The 27,797-nt window shown below is 47.8% G+C and overlaps 1 protein-coding gene across 3 annotated transcripts in view; it reads left to right on the top strand.

The window, feature by feature from the left end:
• The window catches only part of LOC137424777 (uncharacterized), a 675,237-nt gene that overhangs the window by 71,971 nt on the left and 575,469 nt on the right, over nucleotides 1-27,797 (top strand). Inside the window, exon 1 of one of the 3 annotated variants that reach the window (XR_013623075.1) lies at nucleotides 848-870. The exons of the other annotated variants lie outside the window; for them this stretch is intronic. The gene's annotated coding sequence lies outside the window, so the exon portion shown is untranslated. Of the gene's footprint in view, nucleotides 1-847; nucleotides 871-27,797 lie in introns of those variants that run through there. 3 annotated transcript variants of the gene reach the window in all.

The raw sequence follows: 27,797 nt of genomic DNA, 5'->3' as shown, positions 1-27,797 counted from the left end.
TGCAGGTCGAAACAAATACCAATACTAGAGTATGGCACTCGGTAGAGCGCATACCTCCGCCAGGTGAACGGTTTACATAATGTATCCCACTGATGGGCCAGATCTGGATCCGGACCTGAACCAAAAAAAATGCTCGTCACAAAACCAACGCAACCACCAGTCCACAACTTTTTGAAATATCGTGCTATTATATCGTTTTTGGCCCCGTCTCTCAATGGTGAAGAATCACTTAAAAAATAATAAAAACTCTCATACCGGATCTGGATATTCACCAAAATCGAATAGTTTCGTCCTTGTCACAGAACCAACATGTCCATTAAGTCTCGTCCGAATCGTCCACAACTTATTGAAACATCCTGCTCAGAGACAGACTTCTACAGATAGACAGGAATGAAACATAACCTCCGTCTACCGTCTGAATCCGGCGGAGGTAATAAGGGAATTTTAGTTTAAAGTTGATGTGTGGCGAGAATGAATATGAACAACATGTAATAAGAAAGGATGTACGTACTCATGGGAACTGTGGTGTTTATTCAAAGAGGACAATTCAAGATTGGTAACAACAAGAAAATGCACAGTAGGAATTTCTCACCTGTATCTCCAACTGTTCTTTTTCCGTCTGCAACAATTGCTTCTGCTGCTCCAACTGTTCATTTAACGTCTGCAACAATTGCTTCTCCTGCTGCAACTGTTCATTTAACGTCTGCAACAATTGGTTCTGCTCAAACCTGTTAACAATAACACGTGATATGAGCCCAGATATTGCAAGGAGCTCGGATACAGGAGGAGCCATTGGGCGCATCACATCTGTGCTCTATGAACACCACATTGAATAAATCCATCAGTACCGCCATCTAATTCCACTGGAATGTGAGTGGGGTAGGGGGGGGGGGGGGGGGAGGGGTTATACATAATTTTTTGTGTGGGGGAGGGGGGGGGGAACAGGGGACATGAAGATATATTTTTGCGTTTGGGTGATGAAGGGTGAAAAATGAACAAACCCGAGCAGCATGCTCACTTCTTGACTAGACCATCGCAGACCAATTTTTTCGCAACCACTGGGGGATTTCGAATTCTCCTCTCATGACATTTTTCTCTAGGGTCTTGCGCACATTTTGATACCACACACGTCCAAATGGGACTTACTGTTTAGGTGTGACATGACGATTAGTCCTAAACAAAAGCAGTCCAAAAGAGTGCAATTTTTGCATAATAATCATGTTTATGTCCAAGAAGCGCGTGTGAATAAGGGGTACATGCCTGAGGACACGTGTGAATAAGGGTTACATGCCTGAGGACACGTGTGAATAAGGGGTACATGCCTGAGGACACTGATGGTGTAAATTCATCGGCTGGTAATTTCTTCGAGTGTTTTAGCATGTTGTCTGAAGACATACCTATTAGCATATTGCATGTGCATTATTAGCATACGAGTACGGTAAGCAGCAATTTACTCACAATGCGCGATTGTTTAACCCTTTGCAGGTCTGATTCGGCACTTTCTTTGCCTTCAGTTTGTGGAAAAAGTTTTTAACCCTTTTCCACACTGAAGGTTTTTCTCCTTTGCCTTTTGTCTTCTTGTTCTTCTTCTTCGTCATCTTCGTCTTGTTTTGTTTTTCCTCCATGTCTTCCTAAAAAAAAAGTGATTAAAGCCACGATTACTTTCAATTTTGTTTTTTTCACACTTTCTCTATTCTGGCCTGGTCGAATGGACTAGACTCCTCCAGGTATGCAACTCACCTCCAACCTGTCGAGCCAGGGTTCCAATCTAGACCCAGCTATAAATTGTCATCCAGGTGTTTCGCCGACTGGGTAATTCATCAATGTGAGTGACATCCCTCAGATGGACAAATAACCATGCTTCCACAAATTGATGCAACCAGCAGCCACAGGCTACATATGAAGCAACCGCATCAACTCCAAGTTGAGCACTTCAAGAAGAAAGGGGAATTGCAGCACAAAGAGTTGGACTTTGGAGTGGGGGGCAGAAGGGAACGAGTTGGGAAAGGGAGTTGAGGTTTTGGGGGAAAGGGGGTTGCAGGGCTTGAGGAAGAATGGGGGGGCAAGAACAGAGAGTTGTGGTGAGGGGCAGAGAGCTAAGAGAGGGAGTTTCAGGACTTGGGTTGCGGAAGGGGTTCAAAGACTTGGGGCTGGGAGCAGGTTGAGGACTTGAAGAAGAAAGGTGTTGAGGAATTGAAGGAGAAAGGTGTTGAGAAATTGAAGAAGAAAGGTGTTGAGACCAGGTCTTTAAAACGGCTGTTCACCACCATCTCTTATCTTCCCAATCCAAAACCTTGATGTTTTCTACCCCCGCTAATTTCACCCCAAATCCACTTTTTTGAGGTGACTTTTGTCTTCTTTCTGGGAAGTCGTTGGTGTCCCTTGCGTTTTATACCTATCCTGCCTCCCCCCAGGCGCTCTGCCTCCCACACATCTCCCGATGTCACTACCCTCAAATGTTGTGTTTGTGTGCTTCCTCCCCTTCTCTCCCCATCTTGTCGACCGCTCCCATTTTTACATACTTTGTTTACTTGTTTGTTTGATTTGTTTGTTTGATAAATGTTAGCTCTTTCACGAGCCTCGACTCTGTATACAAAAAAAAAAAAAAAAGATTTTAAAAAAACCATCCCTGGGAATATTACCACAAATGAACTACAACTGGATGCAATCCGGGGTTCGGTGACGATCCTGGAAAGAGAACTTGGAACAAAAAACTCTGAAAAAGTTGAACAGTTTGGTCCATGAACCGTGATGCCTTACTGAAGATAAGAGGAGGTGGATACTTTGGGTCCTGGGAGGTTCTATTCCACCCTCTGAACCCTGCATAAGAGATAACACACACACACACACGCACGAATGCACACACACACACACACACACACACACACACACACACACACACGAATGAACACACACATGCGCACACACACACACACATGAATGAACACACACACACACACACACGAATGCACACACACACACACACACACACGAATGCACACACACACACACACACACACGAATGAACACACACACACACGAATGAACACACACACACACACGAATGCGCGCACGCACACACACACACACACACACACACACACACACGAATGAACACACACACACACGAATGAACACACACACACACGAATGAACACACACACTGCAATATTCTCGCATCCCGTTTGGAGCGAGACTGATAAACAAATAAATAAACAATTCGTGAAATCGATTCTTCAGCCGAATCACAAAAACCACAAGTTTGGCTCTAATCAATGCTCAGCGCTTGTTATAAATACATTTGGTCGATTTCATTTGCTTTGTTTCAGAGAAATTGAAACTCACATTCGCCAAAGGAAGTCAAAATTCTCAAAATCCACGTCGAATGAAGAAATAAAGATCGCGCTCCGTGTAGCACCACCGACCACGACAACAGCTTCAATTGAACTGAACATACACACACACAGAACCGAGTCTGAATGTTGATACACAAATTGTTGCCATGGCAATAATAAAACGGGCACTCTTCAAAATTTGTGACGCGATTTTGGTGTCATAAGCTCCGCCCATCCTGCAGGCCACGCCTTCCACCCTCTTCGCCAGTCATAAGCGAACGAATCATTAATTAATGATTAATTAATTCTAATAAATGCCCAAGATCAAGGACACGACCCCTGGGGGGGGAAGGGAAGGGGATTGGGGAGGGGGCCGAAGGGAGGAGAGGGGGGGCAGGGGGGGAGAAGGGGGGCAGGGCGAGAAGGGGGGAGGAGAGGGGGGCAGGGGGAGGAGAGGGGGCAGGGGGAGGAGAGGGGGGCAGGGGGAGGAGAGGGGGGCACGGGGAGAAGGGGGTGGAGAAGGGGGGGGGAGAAGGGGGGGGAGAAGGGGGGGGGAGAAGGGGGGTGGAGAAGGGGGTGGAGAAGGGGGGGGGAGAAGGGGGTGGAGAAGGGGGGGGGAGAAGGGGGTGGAGAAGGGGGGGGGAGAAGGGGGTGGAGAAGGGGGGGGGAGAAGGGGGTGGAGGTGAAGGTGAAGGCAAGTTGCATCGTGGCAATTGCCTCACCGCAAGCTTCAGTGTACCATGGACGGGAGGAAGGGTATGACAACTGAAGACGAGATGGGATAAATCTGTGCATGAGAGAGAGCACTTTACTTTGGAAGAATTCCCAGGAAGAGTTGACGTCAGAGGCAGTAGAGATGGGAGACCAGTGCAGATGATTGATGGCTGCTTGAAGACCGTGCCAATCAGTCTGAGTGAAATGCCAGACTCGTCGGCGCTGAGGCGCCTCTCTGAGAATGGCAAAATTTTATGGCAAAATGGCAAAGAAATTAAACGAACTGATCCAAGAGGAAAAGGCAGGGGATGAGTGGCTCGTAGAAGGGAACACCTTTCTCACCCCAAAATCAGAAGAAAACCAATTCCTCCACAAAAACCGCCCGATATCATGCCTATCAACCACATACAAACTGCTGACAGGAATCATCACTCATCACAGAAATGATGCACCATCGTTTAACACAGCAAGGAGGTTTAGAGGCGGATCAAAGGGTTGTAAGAGAGGGTGTTATGGAACAATTGACCACCTACTACTGAACAAGGCCAAACTTGAAACTTGCAAAATGTGAAGAACTAAATGGTCCACCACCTGGATAGACTATAAGAAAGCTTTTGACAGTGTCCCACATTCGTGGATGATAAAATGCATTCAGATATACAAAATAAATCCCCAAATAATCAAACTGCTTGAGAAAGCAATGGAGCTCTGGAATACCACATTGATATTACAATACTCAGAAGGAAATATCAAAATACCAGATGTGAAGATATGGCGTGGAATCTTCCAGGAAGACAGTGTTTCCCCCTTCTGTTTTGTCTGGCTCTGGACCCACTGAGTAACCTCATCAATGAACAAGGACACTGATACACCCGAACAACCAATGGAGGAACTTCCAAAGAAATAGGAAAGGTGACACATCTACTATACATGGATGATTTAAAGCTCTTCTTGCCGAATGATAAATAATTGATGTGGAATGGATGCATCATCGTGGATAAAAATAAAGACAATGACGCATCATACAAATACCTTGGGGTGGAAGAGGGCCACCAAATATGTCACAAACAAATGCACAAAACAATTACCAAAGAATACCTGCATAGAACGAGGCTGATCCTAAAACTAAACCATACATAACATTGGACTTCCGTTTCCGGTCTTGCTGGCGAGGGTTCGTTTATTCTCAGCTCTCCATGCTATCCATCGAAATCGAAGTTAAGTAATTGTTCCCATTTGTATTTTCGTTATAACTATTTATTTTATGGTGTATATATTGTCTCCCGACGAAGATTTTCGGTGCAAATCTTTCATACCTGTATTGAAAATCGTGTTAATTCGGGTCGTGTTTTGAGGCCTTGTAGTTGTACAGTGAACACTGTACAACCTTGAGGCTTTGTTTTTCTCTCAGCGGTCCGTGTTTTTGTGATCCAATAACTTTCGTTCTCTGTTTTCCCAATCTTTTCACCCCATAGCCCTCTTCCTTGTGTAAATCACAACTCAAAAAAATCCAAAAAAAAAAAACATTTCCTTCTCTGTTCTCATTCGTTTATTCATTCTTATTCGTTCGTTCGTTCGTTCTTCGACCACGTGTTTCTCCCCCATTTCCCCAGATAGATTGTCAAATTTCAACTCGTTATTTTATCGTCCATGCGTTATTGTTTTGATTATAGTTACTTTTGGTTTGAATTTCCTGTAACTTGTAATTATTTAATCGTGTTCTGCTCCTCGTGTGCGGCCTTGTAGTTGTACCCCCGTCGGTGTTTGTTATCTTAATCGTGTTTTGCTTGGCTCTTAGTTTTTTTCCCTTCTACCCCGAACATAATACTCCGTCTCACGTTCTAAATCCCCACCTCCCCCCCCACACCCCCCACCCCCACCCCCAAAAACCAAACAAACAAAAAAAAAAACCAAAAACATTTATTTTCCTTTCTCCACGTGTACTGTTGACTCATCCTGTATTTTCTGTCCAGGTGTGCTGTTCGCCCCGCCCCCATTAACTCCTTGCCATCCACCGTTTGCCCTTCACGTGACTCGTGGTGGTCCCTCTCGGCTCTCCCCCCGTTGGTATTTTTGTGCACATAAGATTGTTCACGGTTCTGTTAAAATATTATTTAAATATGTATAACCTTTCCCCTTCAGTGTTTTACTCAGTGGTATTTTACAACACGCTGTTTTTCTTCCTATTTAAAAGGCTTTTCTCAATTTCCTCTCCAACTCATTCCACCTCAAAAAAAAGAAATTCAATATCTTATACGTCTCCCTCACTACATGGTCTAAATTCACATTCATTCCATCCCTCCTCCATCATTCTGAACCGGATTGCTAACTTGAAAATCACAACAAACCCAATTTGTTTTCAATGTTCGTCTTTCATTAATCATCCACTTTCTAAACTCCCCTCTTGCCCCTCCCATCCAAATCCCTCCCCTTGCACCTACACTCCTAAACTCCCCCCCTACCCCTCCACTCCTGAACTCCCCCCTTGCCCTTCCACTCCTGAACTCCCCCCTTGCCCTTCCCCTCCTAAACTCCCCCCTCACTCCTCCCCTTCAAAACTCCCCCCCAACCCCTCCCATTCAAATCTCCCCCCATACCATTCCTCTCCAATTCTCCCTCCTCCCCCCTCCTCCTCAAAGCTGCCTCCTCCCCACTTCGTCTCCCTTCTATCTCATACCTCCACCCCCCCCCCAACCTTCTTCTTTCCTCTGCCCCCCCTCAAACAACCCCTCTCTGTGCCTCATCCCTTCACCTTCAAACCTTTCATCCTCCTCATCCTTCCCTTTCTTGGAACTCTTCTGCAATCGCTGACACACTAACAACTGCTCTCCCTACCTCCCCCTCTCATCCTTCATCTTACCCTACTCCTCCCCTCCCCTGTCCTGTACCCGATGCTCCCCCTCTCTCTTCATTAACGGTATGGACCTCAAACATCCGGGGCCTTCGCTCAAACCTGACTGATCTCTCCATACAGGTTGCTTCTGACAATCCAGACTTGATCTGCTTAACAGAGACTTTCCTCCTTCAAGATGTCTCTGATTCCTTAATATCTCTTCCTGGTTACTCCCTCCTCCGGTATGATAGACCTGAGCCTCGGCCTGGTGGTGGGGTGGCTATCTTTATCAAAAACTCTCTTCCTCACTCTCCTTGCACTGCCCTCTCTCCTCCTCACCCCCAGGAGTACCTCTGGCTACGGCTTCCTCTCCGCTCCCACCTTTTGTTCATATGTGTTCTGTACCGTCCCCCAAACAGTGATGACTCCATCTACATTTCACTGTCTGACAACATGGACCAACTTCTATCCACTCATCCCAACTCTCTCTTCCTCATATGTGGTGACTTCAATTGTCATCATGCCACCTGGTTGGGTGTGGGTTCCTCTCTCACCAGTCATGGGACCTCAGCAAAGGACTTCTGTGACTCACTGGGATTGACACAATCTGTCAATTTCCCGACCCAGATCTCAGCCAATGGAGTATCTTCTCTTCTAGACTTGGTTATGACTAACTTCCCTGCTAATGTCTGCTGCTCTTCTTCTGCTCCAATCGGTTCTTCTGATCATGTGCTTGTCAAAGTGGACATCTCTCTGGCCATTCTCAGAGAGCCTCCTCAGCGTCGACGAGTCTGGCATTTCACTCAGGCCGACTGGGACGGTCTTCAAGCAGCCATCAATCGTCTGGATTGGTCTCCCATCTCCACTGCCTCTGACATCAATTCTTCCTGGGAATTCTTCCAAAGCAAACTGATCTCTCTCATGCACAGATTTATCCCATCTCGCCTTCAGTTGTCTTACCCTTCCTCCCGTCCATGGTACACTGAATCTTGTGGTGAGGCAGTTGCCCTGAAACAACTTGCCTTTGCCTCTTGGAAGGCTAATCCAACTGAAGGAAATCTCAGTTCCTTCCACCAAGCTCGGAACAAGTGGGTGTCTACCCTCAGGAGTGCCAGGAAGCACTATCTCTCCTCACTCAAGAATGAACTCTCAAACCTGTCTCCTTCCTCCAAATCCTGGTGGCGTCTGGTCAAATCCGTTTCTGGTGTTTGTTCCCCCTCCATCCCCTCCCTTACCTCAAATGGCCACACAGTTGACATCGCACGTGACAAAGCCGAATGCCTCAACTCTGTGTTTGCCTCAAAATCCTTAGTCCCAAACCCATCTCTCTCTGTTCCCACCTTTCCCAGTCGAACCAAACTGCTCCTGGACTCTGTGACCTTCTCTCCTGACAAGGTGGAGGAGTTTTTGTCAAACCTCGACTCTGATTCTGCAACTGGACCAGATGGCATCAGCCCACGGGTCCTAAAATCCTGCTCTGCCGCTCTATCTCACCCTCTCTCTGTTCTTTTCACCCTCTCTTTTGCTCAAGGTCATCTGCCAGCATCCTGGAAATCAGCAAACATTACCGCTTTACACAAAAAAGGTGCAAAAACAGATCCTTGCAACTACAGACCAATCAGCCTGCTCCCAATTATCAGCAAAGTCATGGATTCCATCATTGCTTCGGATATGAAATCTTTCCTCTTCTCCAATGGCTTGATCTCTGATCATCAATTTGGTTTCAGACCAGGTCACTCTACTCTGGACATGCTGCTTCTGCTGTCTCAACAATGGATGGAGGTCCTCAATGCCAAACAGGAAATCAGAGCTGTCTCCCTTTTTTTTTTTTTTTTTTTTTTTTTGTTGTATACAAGGTCGAGGCTCGTGAAAGAGCGAACATTAATCACACAGAAAGACAAACCGACACATCAAACATATAACATAGGGAGCGGTAGACAAGATGGGGAGAGAGGGGGAAGGACACAAACACAACATTTGAGAGCAGGGACCGAGAGACATGGAGACATCGATAGATCTGAGAGAGGGCGAGGGCTTTGGGGGGGGGGGCGTGGGAAGGGGGCGGTGGGAGAGGTATAAAACATATGGACACTGCCAGGACTTCCATGAAAGAAGTTGGAATTTCAAACAAGGTGGATCTGGGGTGAATTAGCGGGGGTAGAAAAGATCAAGGTTTTGGATGGGGGAAGATAAGAGATGGTGGTGAACAGCTGTTTTAAAGACCTGGAGGGAGGAGTGGGATTGAAGGGAGTGAGGGAGTTTGTTCCAGAGGCGGGAGAAAAGAGGAATGAAAGAGTGAAGGTGAGCAGAGAGCCGAGATTTCGGCAGTTTAACCATCAGAGGGTTGCTGGCAGATCTTGTGCGACCTGTAGGAATATTTGGGGGACAGAGCACAGAGAGAGCTGGGGGTGCAAGGCCGGAGAGGAGTCGGTAGAAGACAGAAAGACCACCTACCTGCCTGCGGTGAGTGAGTGAAAGGCCCTCAGAGATAGCTTCATCGCGGGAGATTCCAATAATTCTGAAAGCTTTGGTTTCAACAGCGTGAAGCCGAGCTAGGTGTGAGGCAGGAGCACCGGCCCATAGGGGAGAACAGTATTCCATTGAGCTGCGGATGAAAGCCTTGTATGTGGTGAGGAGCTCAGGTGTGCCGAGGAAGGACTTCGCACGACGGAGGATGCCCAGTCGGCGACTGGCTTTGGAGGCCAGCTTGGAAATGTGGTTTTCCCAAGAAAGATCATGGCAGATAGTGAGACCCAAAATCTTGAGCGACAGAACTTCTTGGAGAGGATTGTTGAGAAAGTAGATGGGAGGGTTGTCCAGTCGATCTTTTCGGAGAGACATAGTAAGAGTGTGAGATTTGTCAGGATTGAAAGACATGTTCCACTTGTTTGACCAGTCTGTGATTTTGTCCAGGTCTTCAGAGAGTGAGGAGGCAGCAGACTGCCGATCTGAGGGAAGAGGAATGGAGCGGCAGAGAGTGGAGTCATCAGCAAAGAGATAGAGAGGATTTTCGAGAGAGTCAGAGAGATCATTGATGAAGACCAGAAAAAGCACGGGGCCCAGAACACTGCCTTGGGGAACTCCAGCCTGAACAGGAAGAGGAGATGAGAGAAACCCATTCAGGGCCACACGTTGACGACGACTAGAGAGGAAGTCCGCCAGCCATGCGTGGAGATTTCCATGGATACCAAAGGAGGAGAGTTTGGTGAGCAGAGCGGGGTGCCAGGCCGTGTCGAAGGCACGTGATATGTCGAGGGAGACAGCTCTAATTTCCTGTTTGGCATTGAGGACCTCCATCCATTGTTGAGACAGCAGAAGCAGCATGTCCAGAGTAGAGTGACCTGGTCTGAAACCAAATTGATGATCAGAGATCAAGCCATTGGAGAAGAGGAAAGATTTCATATCCGAAGCAATGATGGATTCCATGACTTTGCTGATAATTGGGAGAAGGCTGATTGGTCTGTAGTTGCTAGGATCTGTTTTTGCACCTTTTTTGTGCAAAGCGGTGATGTTGGCTGATTTCCAAGCAGATGGCAGTTGACCTTGAGCAAAAGAGAGGGTGAAGAGAACAGAGAGAGGGTGAGATAGAGCAGCAGAGCAGGATTTTAGGACCCGTGGGCTGATGCCGTCGGGTCCAGTTGCAGAATCAGAGTCGAGGGTTGACAGAAACTTTTCCACCTTGTCAGGAGGAAAGGACACGGAGTCCAGGAGCAGCAGGGTACGACTGGGTATGGTGGGTACAGAGAGGGATGGGTTTGGGACACAAGATTTAGAGGCAAACACAGAGTTGAGGCATTCAGCTTTTTCACGTGTGGAGTCAGCTGTGTAGCCGTTTGAGGTAAGGGAGGGGATGGAGGGGGAACAAACACCAGAAACGGATTTGACCAGACGCCACCAGGATTTGGAAGAGGGAGACAGATAAGAGAGTTCGGTCTTGAGAACGGAGAGATATTGTTTCCTGGCTCTCCTGAGGGTGGACACACACTTGTTTCGGGCTTTGTGAAAGGAAATGAGATTTCCTTCCGTTGGATTTGCTTTCCAGGAGACGAAGGCAAGTTGTTTCTGGGCAACAGCCTCACCACAAGATTCCGTGTACCATGGACGGGAGGAAGGGTATGACAACTGAAGACGAGATGGGATCAATCTGTGCATGAGAGAGAGCAATTTACTTTGGAAGAATTCCCAGGATGAGTTGATGTCAGAGGTGGTAGAGATGGGAGACCATTCTAGATGATTGATGGCTGCTTGAAGACCGTGCCAGTTGGCCTGAGTGAAATGCCAGACTCGTCGACGCTGAGCAGGCTCCCTGAGGATGGTCAGAGAGATGTCCACTTTAACAAGGACATGATCAGATGATCCGATCGGAGCAGAAGAAGAGCAGCAGACATTTTCAGGGAAGTTAGTCATAACCAAGTCCAGAAGAGAAGATGTTCCGTTGACTGAGATCCGGGTCGGGAAATTGACAGATTGTGTCAGTCCCAGTGAGTCGCAGAAGTCCTTTGCTGAGGAGCCATGGCTGGTGAGAGAGGTACCCACACCCAGCCAACTGGCATGATGACAGTTGAAATCACCACATATGAGGAAGAGAGAGTTGGGATGAGTATATAGAAGTTGGTCCATATCATCAGACAGCGAGATGTAGATGGAGTCATCACTGTTTGGTGGACGGTACAACACACATATGAACAAGAGGTGGGAGCGAAGGGGAAGCCGTAGCCAGAGGTATTCCTGGGGGTGAGGTGGAGAGAGTGCAGTGCAGGGCGAGTGAGGAAGAGAGTTTTTGATAAAGATAGCAACCCCGCCTCCAGGACGAGGCTCAGGTCTATCATACCGGAGGAGGGAGTAGCCCGGGAGAGATACTATGGAATCAGAGACATCATAAAGGAGGAAAGTTTCTGTTAAGCAGATCACGTCTGGTTTGACAGAAGCAACCTGTATGGAGAGATCAGTTAAGTTTGAACGAAGGCCCCGGATGTTTGAGGTCCATACCGTTAATGAAGAGGAAGGGGGAGCATCAGATACAGAACAGGGGGGAGGAGGGGTAGGGTAAGATGTGGAAGAGGTGGAAGAGGTAGGGAGAGCTGTTGAAGGTGTGTCAGAGATTTCAGAATAGCTCGGAGAAAGGGAAGGATGGGGCGGACAAAAGGTTTGATGGTGATTGGGTGAGCCACAATGAGGTGTTATTTGAGGAGGGGGAAGAGCGAGGCAGAAGGTTGGGGGAGATGGAGGTGAGAGTTTGAAGGGGGAAGAAGCGGGGAGGACGCTTTGAGGAGGGGGAGTGAGAGGGGGGAAATTGAGAAGCAATGAGGGTGGGGAGATTTGAAGGGGAGGGGTGAGGGGGGAGTTTGGGAGGGAAGGGGCAAGGGGAGGGATTTGAAAGGGATGGGATATGGGGGAGATTTGGAGGGGAGGGGTGAGGCAGGAGTCTAGGAGGGGAGGGGCGAGGGGGCGTCTTGGCGGGGAGGGGTGAGGGGGTAGTTTAGGAGGGAGGGGGCAAGGGGGGAGATTTGAAAGGGATGGGTGATGGGGAAGATTTGGAGGGGAGGGGTGATGGGGAAGATTTGGAGGGGAGGGGTTATGGGGAAGATTTGGAGGGGAGGGGTGAGATTGGATTTTTGAAAGTGTACGATTTATGGGAAACGAACATTTATTGCAAAATGAGTTTCTTGTGACCTTCGAGTTAAAAATACGTTTAAGGACGCTGGATGGAGGATGGAGTGCAGGAGAGTTTAGGGAATGTAGAAAAAAGGCACTATAGGAGATGGATATTTTTTTTGGGATGAATTGATTTGGTGAGCAAGTCGAAAGCAGCCTTTTAAAGAAGAAGAAGAAAAAGGTGTTATAAAATATGACGGAATACATAACTTGAGGGGAAAGTGTAAACATTGAAGGTTAATGAGTGAAAACTATCTGGGGAAATGGGGGAGAAACACGTGGTCGAAGAACGAACGAACGAATAAGAATGAATAAACGAATGAGAACAGAGAAGGAAAATGTTTTTTTTTTTTTTTTTTTTTTTGAGTTGAGATTTACACAAGGAAGTAGGCTATGGGTGAAAAGACTGGGAATACAGAGAACGAAAGTTATTGGATCACAAACGACGGGCCGCTGAGAGAAAAACAAAGCCTCAAGGTTGTACAGTGCACACTGTACAAGGCCTCAAGACACGACACGGCAAACACGATCAATTTATGAAAGATAAACACCGAGAAACAACCAAAGTTGCACACAATAACTTCACACACCGAAAGATAAATACAGTTTCGACAAAATACAATTGTGAACAGACTTAACTTCGAAAAACGTGGAGACCGTGTGGAGCTTCGAAAATCCCTGCCGCCGTCTCCAAGATCTCGCGAGATCATCAGAGCTGTCTCCCTTTCACGTGCCTTCGATACGGTCTGGCACCCAGCTCTGCTCACCAAACTCTCCTCCTATGGTATCCATGGAAATCTCCATGCATGGCTTGCGGACTTCCTCTCTGGTCGTAGTCAACGTGTGGCCCTGAATGGATTTCTCTCATCTCCCCTTCCCGTTCAGGCTGGAGTTCCCCAAGGCAGTGTGCTGGGCCCTGTGCTTTTTCTGGTCTTTATCAATGATCTCTCCGACTCTCTGGAAAATCCTCTGTATCTCTTTGCTGATGACTCCACTCTCTGCCGCTCCATTCCTCTTCCCTCAGATCGGCAGTCTGCAGCCTCCTCACTCTCTGAAGACCTGGACAAAATCACAGACTGGTCAAACATGTGGAACATGTCTTTCAATCCTGACAAATCTCACACTCTTACTATGTCTCTCCGAAAAGATCGACTGGACAACCCTCCCATCTACTTTCTCAACAATCCTCTCCAAGAAGTTCTGTCGCTCAAGCTTTTGGGTCTCACCATCTGCCATGATCTTTCTTGGGAAAACCACATTTCCAAGCTGGCCTCCAAAGCCAGTCGCCGACTGGGCATCCTCCGTCGTGCGAAGTCCTGCCTAGGCACACCTGAGCTCCTCACCACATACAAGGCTTTCATCCGCAGCTGAATGGAATACTGTTCTCCCCTATGGGCTGGTGCTCCTGCCTCACACCTGGCTCGGCTTCACGCTGTTGAATCCAAAGCTTTCAGAATCAATGGAATCTCCCGCGATGAAGCTATCTCTGAGGGCCTTTCACTCACTCACCGCAGGCAGGTAGGTGGTCTTTCTGTCTTCTACCGACTCCTCTCCGGCCTTGCTCCCCCAGCTCTCTCTGTGCTCTGTCCCCCAAATATTCCTACAGGTCGCACAAGATCTGCCAGCCACCCTCTGATGGTTAAACTGCCGAAATCTCGGCTCTCTGCTCACCTTCACTCTTTCATTCCTCTTTTCTCCCGCCTCTGGAACAAACTCCCACACTCACTTCAATCACACTCCTCCCTCCAGGTCTTCAAAACAGCAAAACAGCTGATGGTGTTCACCACCATCTCTTATCTTCCCCCATCCAAAACCTTGATCTTTTCTACCCCCACTAATTCACCCCAGATCCACCTTGTTTGAAATTCCAACTTCTTTCCTGGAAGTCTTGGCAGTGTCCATATGTTTTATACCTCTCCCACCCCCCCCCCCCCCTTCCCATGCCTCCCCCCCAAAGCCCTCTCCCTCCCACAGTTCTCTCGATGTCTCCATGTCTCTCGGTCCCTGCTCTCAAATGTTGTGTTTGTGTCCTTCCCCCTCTCTCCCCATCTTGTCTACCGCTCCCGATGTTATTTGTTTTGTGTGTCTGTTTGTCTTTCTGTGTGATTAATGTTCGCTCTTTCACGAGCCTCGATGTTGTATACAAAAAAAAAAAAAAAAAAAAATACATCAAAGTACAGCTGCGGAATAATAAACTGGCCACATTCAAAAATCATTAAAACGGATATCAAAACTAGAAAACTCCTCACCATCCACAAAATGTTTTACAAAAACCAGTGCATTCCGAGAATGTACCTGCCAAGACGAGAGGGAGGGAGCGCCCTGATGGAACTCAACCAGGTGCACAGAGCAACGAGTGTAGGACTAGCTGAGTATTTGAAATGCTCAACAGACTTTCGGATGCAATTTGTAAACAAACATTAACACAACAAACCTGAAAAAGTATCCCGAACTCACCTTGCCAATAATTTCCAAAAACAGGTGCGAATAGAAGACGCCGCACAGGAAAATGAAACAGCAACAAATACAGCCCCAACAATTGCAAAAAAGACAAAAACATATGAAAATAAATATCAAGAAATAAACATCAACAACTGGGAGAATGACAAATGAGCAGGAAAATACAAAGAAGAATTGGACAGAATGGGGATAGACAAAGAAGGCTCATTGGAATGGCTAAGAAGAGGTCAGTTCAACTGGGACGGCGAACGAATCATAATAAATGCCCAAGATCAAGGACACCACACCAATGGATTTAAAAATATGGCGGAAATGATCCAGACAGACAAGTGTAGATTCTGCAGGACAGAAACAGAAAGTACTAGTCACCTGCTCTCAGTGCAAACAGTGAAAACAACTATAATTATCAGAACAACTTTACACACAACAGCACAACAAAGTAGGTTATAACGGTATAAGTGATTCATTGGCATATCTGCAAAAAATTAACATCCCAGGACCAGAAAACTCATGAAAACATGGACAAAGACAAACATGGTATTTTCCTGGTCTTTCCCTCGCGGTCCCCCTGTGCTGTCTTTCCCTCGCGGTCCCCCTGTGCTGTCTTTCCCTCGCGGTCCCCCTGTGCTGTCTTTCGCTCATGGTCCCCCTGTGCTGTCTTTCCCTCGCGGTCCCCCTGTGCTGTCTTTCCCTCGCGGTCCCCCTGTGCTGTCTTTCCCTCGCGGTCCCCCTGTGCTGTCTTTCCCTCGCGGTCCCCCTGTGCTGTCTTTCCCTCGTGGTCCCCCTGTGCTGTCTTTCCCTCGTGGTCCCCCTGTGCTGTCTTTCCCTCGTGGTCCCCCTGTACTGTCTTTCCCTCGTGGTCCGGTCCCCCTGTGCTGTCTTTCCCTCGCGGTCCCCCTGTGCTGTCTTTCCCTCGCGGTCCCCCTGTGCTGTCTTTCCCTCGGGGTCCCCCTGTGCTGTCTTTCCCTCGGGGTCCCCCTGTGCTGTCTTTCCCTCGCGGTACCCCTGTGCTGTCTTTCCCTCGCGGTCCCCCTGTGCTGTCTTTCCCTCGCGATCCCCCTGTGCTGTCTTTCCCTCGCGGTCCCCCTGTGCTGTCTTTCCCTCGCGGTCCCCCTGTGCTGTCTTTCCCTCGCGGTCCCCCTGTGCTGTCTTTCCCTCGCGGTCCCCCTGTGCTGTCTTTCCCTCGCGGTCCCCCTGTGCTGTCTTTCCCTCGCGGTCCCCCTGTGCTGTCTTTCCCTCGCGGTCCCCCTGTGCTGTCTTTCCCTCGCGGTCCCCCTGTGCTGTCTTTCCCTCGCGGTCCTTCTGTGCTGTCTTTCCCTCGTGGTCCGGTCCCCCTGTGCTGTCTTTCCCTCGCAGTCCCCCTGTGCTGTCTTTCCCTCGCGGTCCCCCTGTACTGTTTTTCCCTCGCGGTCCCCCTGTGCTGTCTTTCCCTCGCGGTCCCCCTGTGCTGTCTTTCCCTCGCGGTCCCCCTGTGCTGTCTTTCCCTCGTGGTCCAGTCCCCCTGTGCTGTCTTTCCCTCGCGGTCCAGTCCCCCTGTGCTGTCTTTCCCTCGTGGTCCCCCTGTAGGGGAGGGGGGCAGGGGGGAGAAGGGGGAAGGGGAGAGGATGTGGGGGTGACAGGAGAGGAAGGGGGTTCATGTATGGTGGGTGAATGTGGCTCACGTTTCTGAGTTAAGTGTGATGCCGATCAGGAAGAAGAAGAAGCTGTACTACCAAATTCTTACACTTCCGGAATAGTTTGATTTATTTGTATTCAAATGTCTGGTGATTGTTTTGTATTTATTTATGCGAATGTGTACTTGAATATAACTGTCATGAATTTTAAAAGGCTTCGGCACAATCGAGCGATTTTTTTTTTAAACTCCAAAAAAACGATCTTTTTTTCAATTTTTTTTTTTCTTCCTGCCGAGAACACTCCCATGCACGCACTGATGAACCTCTGAAAGGTTGACGAAGATCCGTTCAGCCATCTCTGAATAAAACGCGGACACACACAGACAACTCGCGTTTATATATACTAGTGCGTGCCCGTACGTGCGTGGAGGTAAATACGTGGACATACGTACGTTGACGTACGTACCAAAAATAAGGCCTCACTGTCCGGAAGTTCGCATATCGCAGTTACGAGTAATCGCAAATTAGTTTTAATGGCCAATTCTTCAATTAGCGCCAACATATTTTGCCATTTTGCAATTTCATCGCAAGGAAAAGCACAAAGAGCGAGCAGCTCGTTCTTCATCCGTTTCAGATGCACGACGCCTCGTCACGCGCGTAGCGTCGCGTGTCAGGCGAGCAGCTCGTGCTTCGTCAGATTCCATTGCGCGTGCACGATTAGTCAGGTTCACTATGTCAATAAATTATATTTCGTTCAAAATCATGGTAGATTAGCAAACCTATACATTTTTGGAAAGGTTATAGCATAAGGAAACTAAAAATCAATGTTTAATAATAATAATAATAATGCATTTATTTTATATAGCGCTTTTCAGGAAGCCCAAAGACGCTTTGACAGAGTGCAAAACATAATGCATAGCAAAACATAAAAACAATTGCAAAAAAAGAAGAATCAATAGGGAAATATTCAAAGCACAAAGGAGGGAGAAGGAGAGGAGATAGTCAGGGGTTAGATGCTGTGGGTTGAATGTTGAATGCAGTGTTGAACAGGTGGGTCTTGAGTGATGTTTTGAATGTGGTGAGTGAGGAGGAATCTCTGATGGTGTGAGGTAGCGAGTTCCAGAGGGTGGGAGCAGCGATGGAGAAGGCCCTGTCCCCCCAGGATCTAAATTTGGTCCGGATGGGGGGGGGGGGTCAGGAGGTTGGTACCAGCAGAGCGGAGGTTGCGGGTGGGAGTGTGTCTGGAGAGGAGGTCAGCCAGGTAGGATGGGGCCAGGTTATGGAGGGCTTTGTAGGTCAAGAGGAGGATTTTGTACTGGATTCTCTGGGAGATGGGGAGCCAGTGAAGCTTGTAAAGGACGGGGGTGATGTGGTCACGGGTCCGGGAATGGGTGAGTAGACGGGCAGCGGAGTTCTGAATGTATTGGAGTTTATTGGTGATTGTTGAGGGTGAACCATAAAGGAGGCTATTGCAGTAGTCCAGACGGGAAGTGATGAAGGCGTGGATGAGGGTTTCTGCAGCCACGGAGGAGAGGGATGGACGGAGACGGGCGATGTTTTTCAGGTGAAAGAAGGCTGTCTTTGTGATCTGTTTAGTGTATTTGTCGAAGGAGAGGGTTTGGTCAAAGATGATGCCAAGATTCCGGATGTGAGGGGAGGTGGATACTGGGAAACCGTCGATGTTGAGGGCAAAGTTATGGGTGGACTTGGTGAGCGTTTTTGGGCCAATGATGATTATTTCAGATTTATCACAGTTAAGTTTGAGGAAGTTGATTTGAAGCCAGGATTTTATTTCAGTGATGCAGTTTGTCAGGATAGAGTGGGTGGCGGTGGAGATGGACTTGGTGGAGATGAAAAGCTGGATGTCATCGGCGAAGCAGTGGAATTGGAGACCATGACGGCGGATTAAGTGACCGAGGGGGGACAGGTAAAGGATGAAGAGGAGGGGGCCAAGAACTGAACCTTGGGGGACACCTTGGGGGAGGGGAGCAGTGGGGGATTTGCAGTTATTGATGGAGATGAACTGACGTCTGTCAGAGAGGTATGATTTAATCCAAGAGAGGGCAGTGCCGGTAATGTTAAAGGTGGTTTCAAGTCGGGTGAGGAGGATGGTGTGATCGATGGTGTCAAAGGCGGCGCTGAGGTCGAGGAGGATGAGAATGTTGAGGTTGCCAGCGTCCGAGGAGAGGAGAAGGTCGTTGGTGATTTTGAGGAGAGCAGTTTCAGTACTGTGGTTGGAGCGGAATCCGGATTGGAACGTTTCATACAGGTTATTGGCAGAGAGGTGATGTTTCAGTTGAGTGGCTACAGCGCGTTCCAAAACCTTTGACAGAAAGGGTAGGTTGGAGATGGGTCTGAAGTTATTTAGGGTGTCAGGGTTTAGTCCAGGTTTTTTCAGAATGGGGGTAACAGCAGCAATTTTGAGGGATGGTGGGACGATGCCTGTAGACAGGGAGGAGTTTATTGTTGCAATGATAAGTGGAGAGAGAGCAGGAAGGGAGGCCTTGACAAAGCTGGAGGGGATGGGGTCAAGAGTGCAGGTGGCAGTTTTCATTCCGATGAGGAGTTCAGAGAGGTCAGTAGGGGAGACTGGGGAGAATTGAGACAGGGGATGGCAGGATAAGGGGGGGCAGGTGGTTTGAGGGGGAGCGGGTGCGGCGGTGGTCAAGCTGTTGTAGATGTTTTCAATTTTGCGTTGGAAGAATGAAAGGAAGGAGATGCAGTTGTCTATTGTGAATGACTGGGTGGTGGTGTTCAGGGGGCTGAGGAGTTTGTTTATTGTAGAGAAGAGTGCTTTTGTGTTTCCGGAGCCAGAGTGGATAATTTGAGAGTAGTAGGCGGAGCGGGCGCGGGAGAGGGCATCTTTATAGTGTTGTATGTGGTCCTTGTAGGCCTGGGAGTGAACTGTGAGACCTGTTTTATTGCGGAGTCTTTCAAGTTGGCGAGCACGAGTTTTCATCAGGCGGAGTTCAGGGGTAAACCAGGGAGCAGAATGGGTGAAAGAAACTGTTTTGGTTTTTATAGGCGCAAGTTGGTCAAGGCAGGAGGAGAGAGTGTGGTTGTAGTAGTCAGTGAGGTCAGAAGGGGTGTGGAGGTCAACGAAGGGAGAAGTGGACATTTTTTCTGAGAGGGTCGATGAGAATGAGGTAGGTGAAAGAGCGTTTAGCTTACGGAAGTTGATAGTGCGATAATGCCTTGGTGCTGGGGTGGGGATGTTGATGGTCAGAGTGATGGCTAGGTGGTCAGAGAGAGTGAGGTCGGAGCCAGAGAGATGGTGCAAAATTAGTCCAGTAGAGCAGACAAGGTCCAAAATGTGACCACGGTTATGGGTAGGAAAGTTGACATGTTGAGTGAGGTTAAAGCAGGTGAGTAAATCAGTGAAGTCAGTGGTTAGCGTGGAGTCAGTGGAGTCCATGTGGATATTGAAATCACCAAGGAGGAGGATTGAGGGGGAGAGGGAACATAGCTGGGTCAGAAAGTAGGAGAAGTCAGACAGGAATGATGGGTGTGGTTTGGGAGGGCGGTAGACAACAGCCATGACTGACTGTGTGTGACCAGAGAGTTTAAAAGCCAGGTGTTCAAATGATGGAGCAGATGAGATGGAGATGAGGTTGGTCTTGATGTCTTGTCGGTGAATAACGGCAATTCCACCACCTCGGCCCTCCGAGCGTGGTTTATTGATGTAAGAATATCCATTGGGTGTGGTGAGGTTGAGCGTGTAGTAGTCCAGTGGTTGTTGCCAGGTCTCAGTGAGACAGAGTTTTGGACAGTTTACATTTGGAGAGATACCTGTATGGCGGCCATTTTGGATTTTCAAAATGGCCACTGTAAAATACATATTTTGTTCTATTTCTGCCTCTAATTACCCTAAAAACTTTTTAAAATATACTAAACCTATATTTTCAGGGACAAGGAATCCAATGAAAGTATCAAATTAGTGCTATGGGGAATGGTAAGACACGAATCAAAGGTTTTTAATTGCAAAATACTGTCTTTATATTCGCGATAAGTTGCATAATCGAATACATGTTATCATTTTGTACAGGCAGTTAATAACATCAAAATGTGTCACAATAATTCATATCACCAAACATACACAGGCAGTCAGCAAAATCATATATACACATGCAGTCAGTATAACTTCACATCTACACAGGCAGTCAATGACAAAATATACACAGGCAGTCAATGGCATCAAACATACACGATTACAGAATATGCCATTTAGAGTTCGTCATCACTGTCCTGTGTGTCGTATCCGACAATATAGTCCGCATCGTTTTCACAGTCCGTTCCACACAAGCAAAGGTCGGTCAAATTGATTGGCAAATCGAATTGGTCGAATGGTCGATCGAATCGAATTCGATGAATCGAATCGAATCGAATCGATCGAATGGTCGAATGGTCGATCGAAGCGATTGGTCGAATGGTCGAATGGTCGAATTGGTCGAATGGAATTGGTCGATTGGTCGAATTGGTCGAATTGGTCGAATCGAATTGGTCGGAATTGGCAAATGTAAACATTGATTTTCAGATTTTCCATGTATAGTGGGGGGGCCAATGTAGCAGTTTGAAATGCCCGGTGAAATTGCTTGTTAATTTTTGGACACTGGTTGGGCTGTCTTTAGGGATGATATAAGTTCTAGAAAAAATATGTCTCCAATTGTTTCAAGTTCTTTATGGCGGCCATTTTGGATTTTCAAAATGGCGGATGTCGAAAATGTAAAATTCCATTATCTTGGCTTCTAAATGACCTAGAGTTTCGATTCTGGTGTCCAGTTGTACATTTTTGGGGATAGAGAATTGAATGAAACCTTCTTTAATAACCTACAAGGGATAAAAATAGGTTTTTATGGCACAGCCGAACCAGTGTCCAAAATCTAACTTAATGCACATCTATCTTAATTGTTATTTGTTATTTGTATATTCCAGATTCGTGACCCTGAGCTATGATGGAGCCAAAAAGCAAGAAAACCAAGAAAGAAACTGATTTCACACTTTGCATTCAGTGCCAGGATCCCCAAGGTGCACTAGTGACTGAGCCAGCACTGGGCTCATATGCAAAGTTTCTCCAGTTCATCCAGGAGAGGGCACGATATGGTGATGCCGACTTCAAACAGATCAGCGAACGATTAAGCTGTTTCACTGCCACTGACTTGAGGAACAATAAAGCAAAGTGGCACCGGGCATGTTATGGATCTACATGCAACACTGCTCACCTGGAGCGTGCTAGAGTTCGCCACCAGAAAGCCTGCGAACATGGCGACACCCAGCATCTTCATAAGAGGTGTGGACGTCCTTCTTCTGCACCTGCCGCTGCAAGTACCTCAGGTTCTACGCAAGACGAGACTCTTCGCTTCACACGTTCATCATCAACTCCATTCAACAGAGACCTTTGTTTCTTCTGTCAAGAGGTCACTAAGGAAAGTGTACATGTTGTATGCACGTTCAACGCAGGTAAACAGCTGAAGAAAGCTGTTGAAGAAGGCAGCAACCACAAGTGGAAAGTTCAGCTGAGTGCTGCCATCAGTGCACATGATGCTCATGCGATCGACGTCAAGTATCATCTCCCATGCTGGGTGCAGAATGTCCAACGTGCTCCCAAGAGTGGGACATCAAGTGATGACAAAGAACACATACTGCAAGAAACTAATGTTATCAAAATAGCCGCAGACATTGAGTTTGTCAGCCTTGTTCGCTCTCTACTCCAAGCTGGTGAAATTCTCAACATGTCTGACCTGAAGTCGGTTTACTCCAGGATTCTTGACAATAATGGTGTGCACAATGTCCCATCACCTACTACCCAAGGCATGAAGGAGAAAATCAACTCTCACATTGATGACGTTCACTTCATGAAACCAAAACGTCGAAACGAGTCAGACTGTGTATTCTCCACTGCCGTGCGTGATGCAGCTGTCGAAGATGCAATGACGAAGACAAATGAAAAAAACATCGAACAACTGTTTGAGAGTGCCTCTGTTCTCCGCAGTGCCATTGCTTGTCAGAACAAGCACCCATGGCAATTTGAAGGAGAAATGAACACTGATGATGCTGAAAAGCATGTACCCAAAGTACTCTATGCTTTCCTCCGCTGGCTACTGGAAGGACCAGCCACGAGCATTGAGCCAGAGACTATGCGCTCAGCCACTATTCATCGAGATGTTATAACCATCAGTCAGAACATCATGTACGGCTACAAGTCAAAACGCCAAGTCACGTACAAGCCCAAAGAGCCAGATGCACCATTCCGCCATCGCTTAGAATGGCCACAGCAGCTTGCCGTTGCCATTGTAGTCCATCAGTCCACCAGAAACAAGAAGCTTCTGGATTTCCTGCATGGGTTCGGTCTGTCTGTTGATTATAGTCGGATCTTGCGGTTGGAGACACAGCTGGCCAACTCAGTCATAGAGTCTACGACAGAACAGGGTGTATACTTTCCAAGAACCATGCGCATAGGGACGTTTGTCTTCTTTGCAGTGGACAACAGTGACTTCAATGAAGACACACCTGATGGGAAGCGGACACTCCATGCTACAGCCTGGGCACTCTACCAACGACGGGAACATGCACCCTCCACAGATGAACATAGAACACTGACACTACATGACCGAAAGGCCAGACACCGCTCACTCAAGGTTCTGACTGCTCCAGACTTTGTTCCTTGCCAAGCACCAAACAAACAATCTGCCACAGGTACCACGTATAGCTTCAAGACACGGTCAAACCCAGATGTCACCAAGCCGTACTCTGCGACGGACACAGTGTGGCTACTTTCACGCACAATCATGCGAACAGCTGAAGCTGAGGACGTACAAGACGACATCATCCCACCAGATGACCAGCTGCAAGCTGCAGAACCCCAGCATGCTGACCCTGTTGGGTCACTCGTCCACGATCCAAAACAACCACCTGGCAGTAGGATCAAGCATCACGATATCCCAACTTGGACAGCCTACAACTCACTGCTCTCCTCTTCGAAGCCTCTGACAGAGGTCAACGCCCTGCCATTGGTAGCAGCACCAGCCCATGAATGGCAAACACTGATAACAGTCTTGAAACAGACACAGCAAATCAACTGCATGGTCATGGGTCCCGATAGGAAGACAGTGATCACCTTAGACATGGCCCTGTATGAGCGAGCCAAACAGCTGGAGATGACCAGAGATGACTGCAAAGGCAAGTGGGTACTGCGACTAGGGGAGATGCACACTGTGATGGCTGCACTGAGGGCTGCTGGGAATGCCATAGAGGACAGTGGTCTTGACGAGGCTTGGTCTGAGGCTGATATCTATGGCCCAACAACGACCAGACAAATACTGGAAGCCAAGCACATGAAGAGGGCTTTGGAGGCCCACATCACCACTGTCCAAGCCCTCTTCGACCTCTATGTGGACGAATTCTTCCAAGAGCATCCCCATCTGAGGGGCCCATGTACCCAGTCAGCACAACAGGTTGCCCAGAGCTGTCATCTACACAACCGAGAGGAGATGACAAGCGCGCAGAACAACATGCTAGCTGTCCTCGAGTCAAACGAAGTCCTGGAGGCCATGGCAAAGTTTGATGAGAGGAAAGAAGCCAAGAGTCCACTGTTCAAGTTTGTGCGACGCTACATGCGGATGATAATGCTGATATACACATTCATCCGTGCCACCCGTGATGGACAATTTGAGCTTCACCTGTCTTCACTGGATGAGATGTGCATATACTTCTTTGCACATGACAAACAGAAATATGCCAGGCTGACTCCCCGGTACCTTGCAGAGATGAAGGCCCTGAAGATGACAGATCCAGGGATCTACCAAGAGTTCATGGATGGGAACTTCAGTGTCCATAAGAATGAAATCCCCTTCTGTGCTGTAGGTGTGGACCATGCACTGGAGCACATCAACAGGATCATGAAGGTGACAGGGGGTATTGTGGGCATTACCCAGAATGCCAGTGCCCGCGAAAGGTTCTTTCTGACAGCACCAGAGCTGAGTAGGCTTGCTGAAGAAGCCCGTCAGATGGCTGGCTCACAATCAGCTATACGCAAGGAGCACCACGACCTATCAACCACAGTCTGGGCTCGGCAGGAAGACAGCATTCGTCGACTGAAGAATGTGATCAGAGAGTCCATGAATCCCATGACGCATGAGGGTGAAGACCTGACGACTATCATCACCAAGGTGGTGATGCCAGCTGAAGTACAGAAGGATGTCTGCAACCAAGATGAGATTGGTCAGAAAGCGTATAACACGTTTGTTGCAGAGCGCATCAACACAAATGAAATCAACCTTTGGGCCAGAATGGGAAAGGTCAAACTGAAGATGTGGAAGAGTGCCAGGAAAGCTGTGAAGCACAAACTGGCAGACAAGGTTGTAGAGCTGAAAGACGACAGGTCACTGTTTGCGCGCATGCTGATCGTGGCCCGCTCACGACCAGAGATCAACTTGAAGGATGCCATAGGTCAATATGAATTCACCGCGCTTCCACGAACCCTCTTTGCAATGGCTGGGACACTACTACCATGCACAGACAAAAGCAAGCTCATGGGCATCCTAGAAGATCTACCCAAGAAGTCAACTGGCACTGGTCAGCAGCCAGACGACGACAATCCTGAACATACTCCACCCCCTCCCAAGAAGGTGACTGTCATAGACGGCATGGCATTAGTGCAAGCAATGGGTAAGCCACAATGGGTCAAAACATGTGCCCAGTGGGCTGGCCATTTCAATGCAACACTGGACTGCAAGACCAACGGGTATGATGAAGTCCACCTCGTGTTTGACCGATATGATCTGCCAAATTCACTGAAAGAGGCCACACGGGAGAGGCGCCAAGGTGGCAAGCCGCCCACTGCTTACCACGTTCAAGACAGCACCCCGATTGGGAAACTGACAGCAAAACAGTTCCTGTCGCACACCAACACCAAAGATGAGCTAACTGTCTATCTGGCAAAGAAAGCTCTGTGTCACTTTGAGGGGACTACCAAGGTCTTCATCGACACTTCAAGGCAGGATGTCTTCTCCAACTGCATGGATGTACAGCATCTCCGTAGCTCCCAGGAGGAGGCTGATACGAGGATCTTTCTTCACAGTCTAGATGCCGTCCGAAGAGGTGCAACACAGCTGTACATTCAGTCACCTGATACTGATGTATTCATCCTAGCACTCCACCGGTACCATGAACTATGCAAAGACACATACTTCATCACGGGTGTGGGGAACAAGAAGAGGCAAATCTCACTGGAACCAATAGTACATGAACTTGGTGTCAGGAAGGCTGCAGCCCTACCAGGATTCCATGCATTCACGGGAGCAGACCAGACTGGTCGGTTTGCCGGCAAGGGAAAGCTCACATGTTGGCAAGCCCTCAATAGGTGCTCTGTTGAGGTGGTATCTGCGTTTCATGACCTTGGGGCCTCTGAGCAGCTGAGAGCTGACACAGAAAGTGACATTGAGGCATTTGTATGCCAGCTGTATGAGCCTCGTACTACAGTTGTGGATGTGGGCAAGCTGAGGTGGAGACTGTTTACCAAGAAACAGCTAGAGGCACAGAAGCTGCCACCAACACGGGGAGCTTTACATGAAGCCATTGCTCGTGCACATTTCCAGGCCATGGTGTGGCATCAGGCTGATGTACCGGACCCCCAGCTTCCACAACCAACAGAACATGGATGGAGAGCAGAAGGAGATCAGCTGGTGCCCATCACAACCAAGGACCCTCCAGCCCCAGCTGCCATCACACATCTAATCAAATGTAACTGCAAGAAGACCCAATGCATGTCTCACTGCTCATGCAGGTCTCAGCATCTCAACTGTTCTGAGATGTGTATGTGTGGGGCAGATGAAGAGGTGTGTGGTAACACGGGTCAGGAGCGCCCCATGGGAATCGATAACACTGATGATGAGGAGGATGGAGATCCTTCAATGCAACAATGAACACTGCCAACTAAAAATATTGCACAAAGACATTATAAGTGTACATTTGAACACTAAAGTCCAGCCTTTATGTGATTTAGAAGTGAAAATGATGGAAAAAAAAATATATATGTGTTGGCATAAGTGCGTGAAAATCCAAGATGGCTGCCATAAGAACCCTTTTGATCATATGTAGGTGTATAAATGTGTGTTTATTGGATTAAGTATCCGCAAATATGTACATTTGGACACCAAAATTAACACTCTAGGTCATTTAGAAGCCAAGATAATGACAATTTCGGTTTTCAACAAACGCCATTTTGATAATCCAAAATGGCCGCTATAAAGAACTTGAAAAAAATGGAGACATATTTTTTCTACAACTTCTATCATCCCTAAAGACAACCCAACCAGTGTCCACAAATTAACATTTGAATTCAACGGGAAAACATTGGCCCCCCCCACTAGTAATAACGTTTCCAAAAATGTATAGGTTTGCTAATCGACCATGATTTTGAACGAAAAAACATAGTGAACCTGACTAGATGCGCAGTTTTGTTCCTTTGCTGTCGTAGACGACGAATGGATTGGGGCATTGTGTTTAACTACAATCAATCTACTAGTACCCGACTGCAAAGCCGCAATGAGCCGGCGAAACCAAAGCCTCTTGCCACTATTTTACCCATCACGATGGCATCAGTAGCTTAGGTAGTTGATAGTAGGTCGGTGTAGGTACCGTACCTGGTAAGACTTGGTAAAAGAGAAGAGCAGACAGTCCTCCCCAATACCTACATACAATAAATGTCACAAGAAGCTTAAGGAAATAACTACACGATGTGCTAGCTTCGGGCCTATTTTAAGAAATTTTAACTGGGCTTAACATACGTTTTCACAGTATGTCTGTAGTCTTCTAACTTCAGTCGCTGTCAGGGCTGGTTCTCTCCGGGCATGGCAGCTTCCTCCACCAGAAGAAGTTAGCTTGTAGTAAGATCAGCGCCGACAGATCAGACGTTAGCGCCGTTTCAACGGCAATGTGTGACTGTCGTTAATCAAACCGAGCTTTCTTTCTTTATGTAAACCGCTTATACCGTAATTCTGGCCGTGAAAAACTATCCCCTACGGCCGCGAGATTTCTAAAAAATAATTCTTCGTCAATTTTAGAATATTTGACGCCGTTTTCACCCTCCGAAACGCGTAATAAGCTTTAAAAAAATATTTTTCAAATGCTCGAATCTCATTGGTTCCGGTGTTTGGTGACGATTTTCGTTGAAGATAACGAGGTTGGTCT

The sequence above is a fragment of the Myxine glutinosa genome, chromosome 4 (genome assembly GCF_964187855.1).
Source record: "Myxine glutinosa chromosome 4, kmMyxGlut1.1, whole genome shotgun sequence".
In the NCBI taxonomy this organism is placed as follows: Eukaryota; Metazoa; Chordata; class Myxini; order Myxiniformes; family Myxinidae; genus Myxine; species Myxine glutinosa.
The sequence above is the reverse complement of the archived record's forward strand: the minus strand, read 5'-3'. Positions and strand labels throughout refer to the sequence as shown.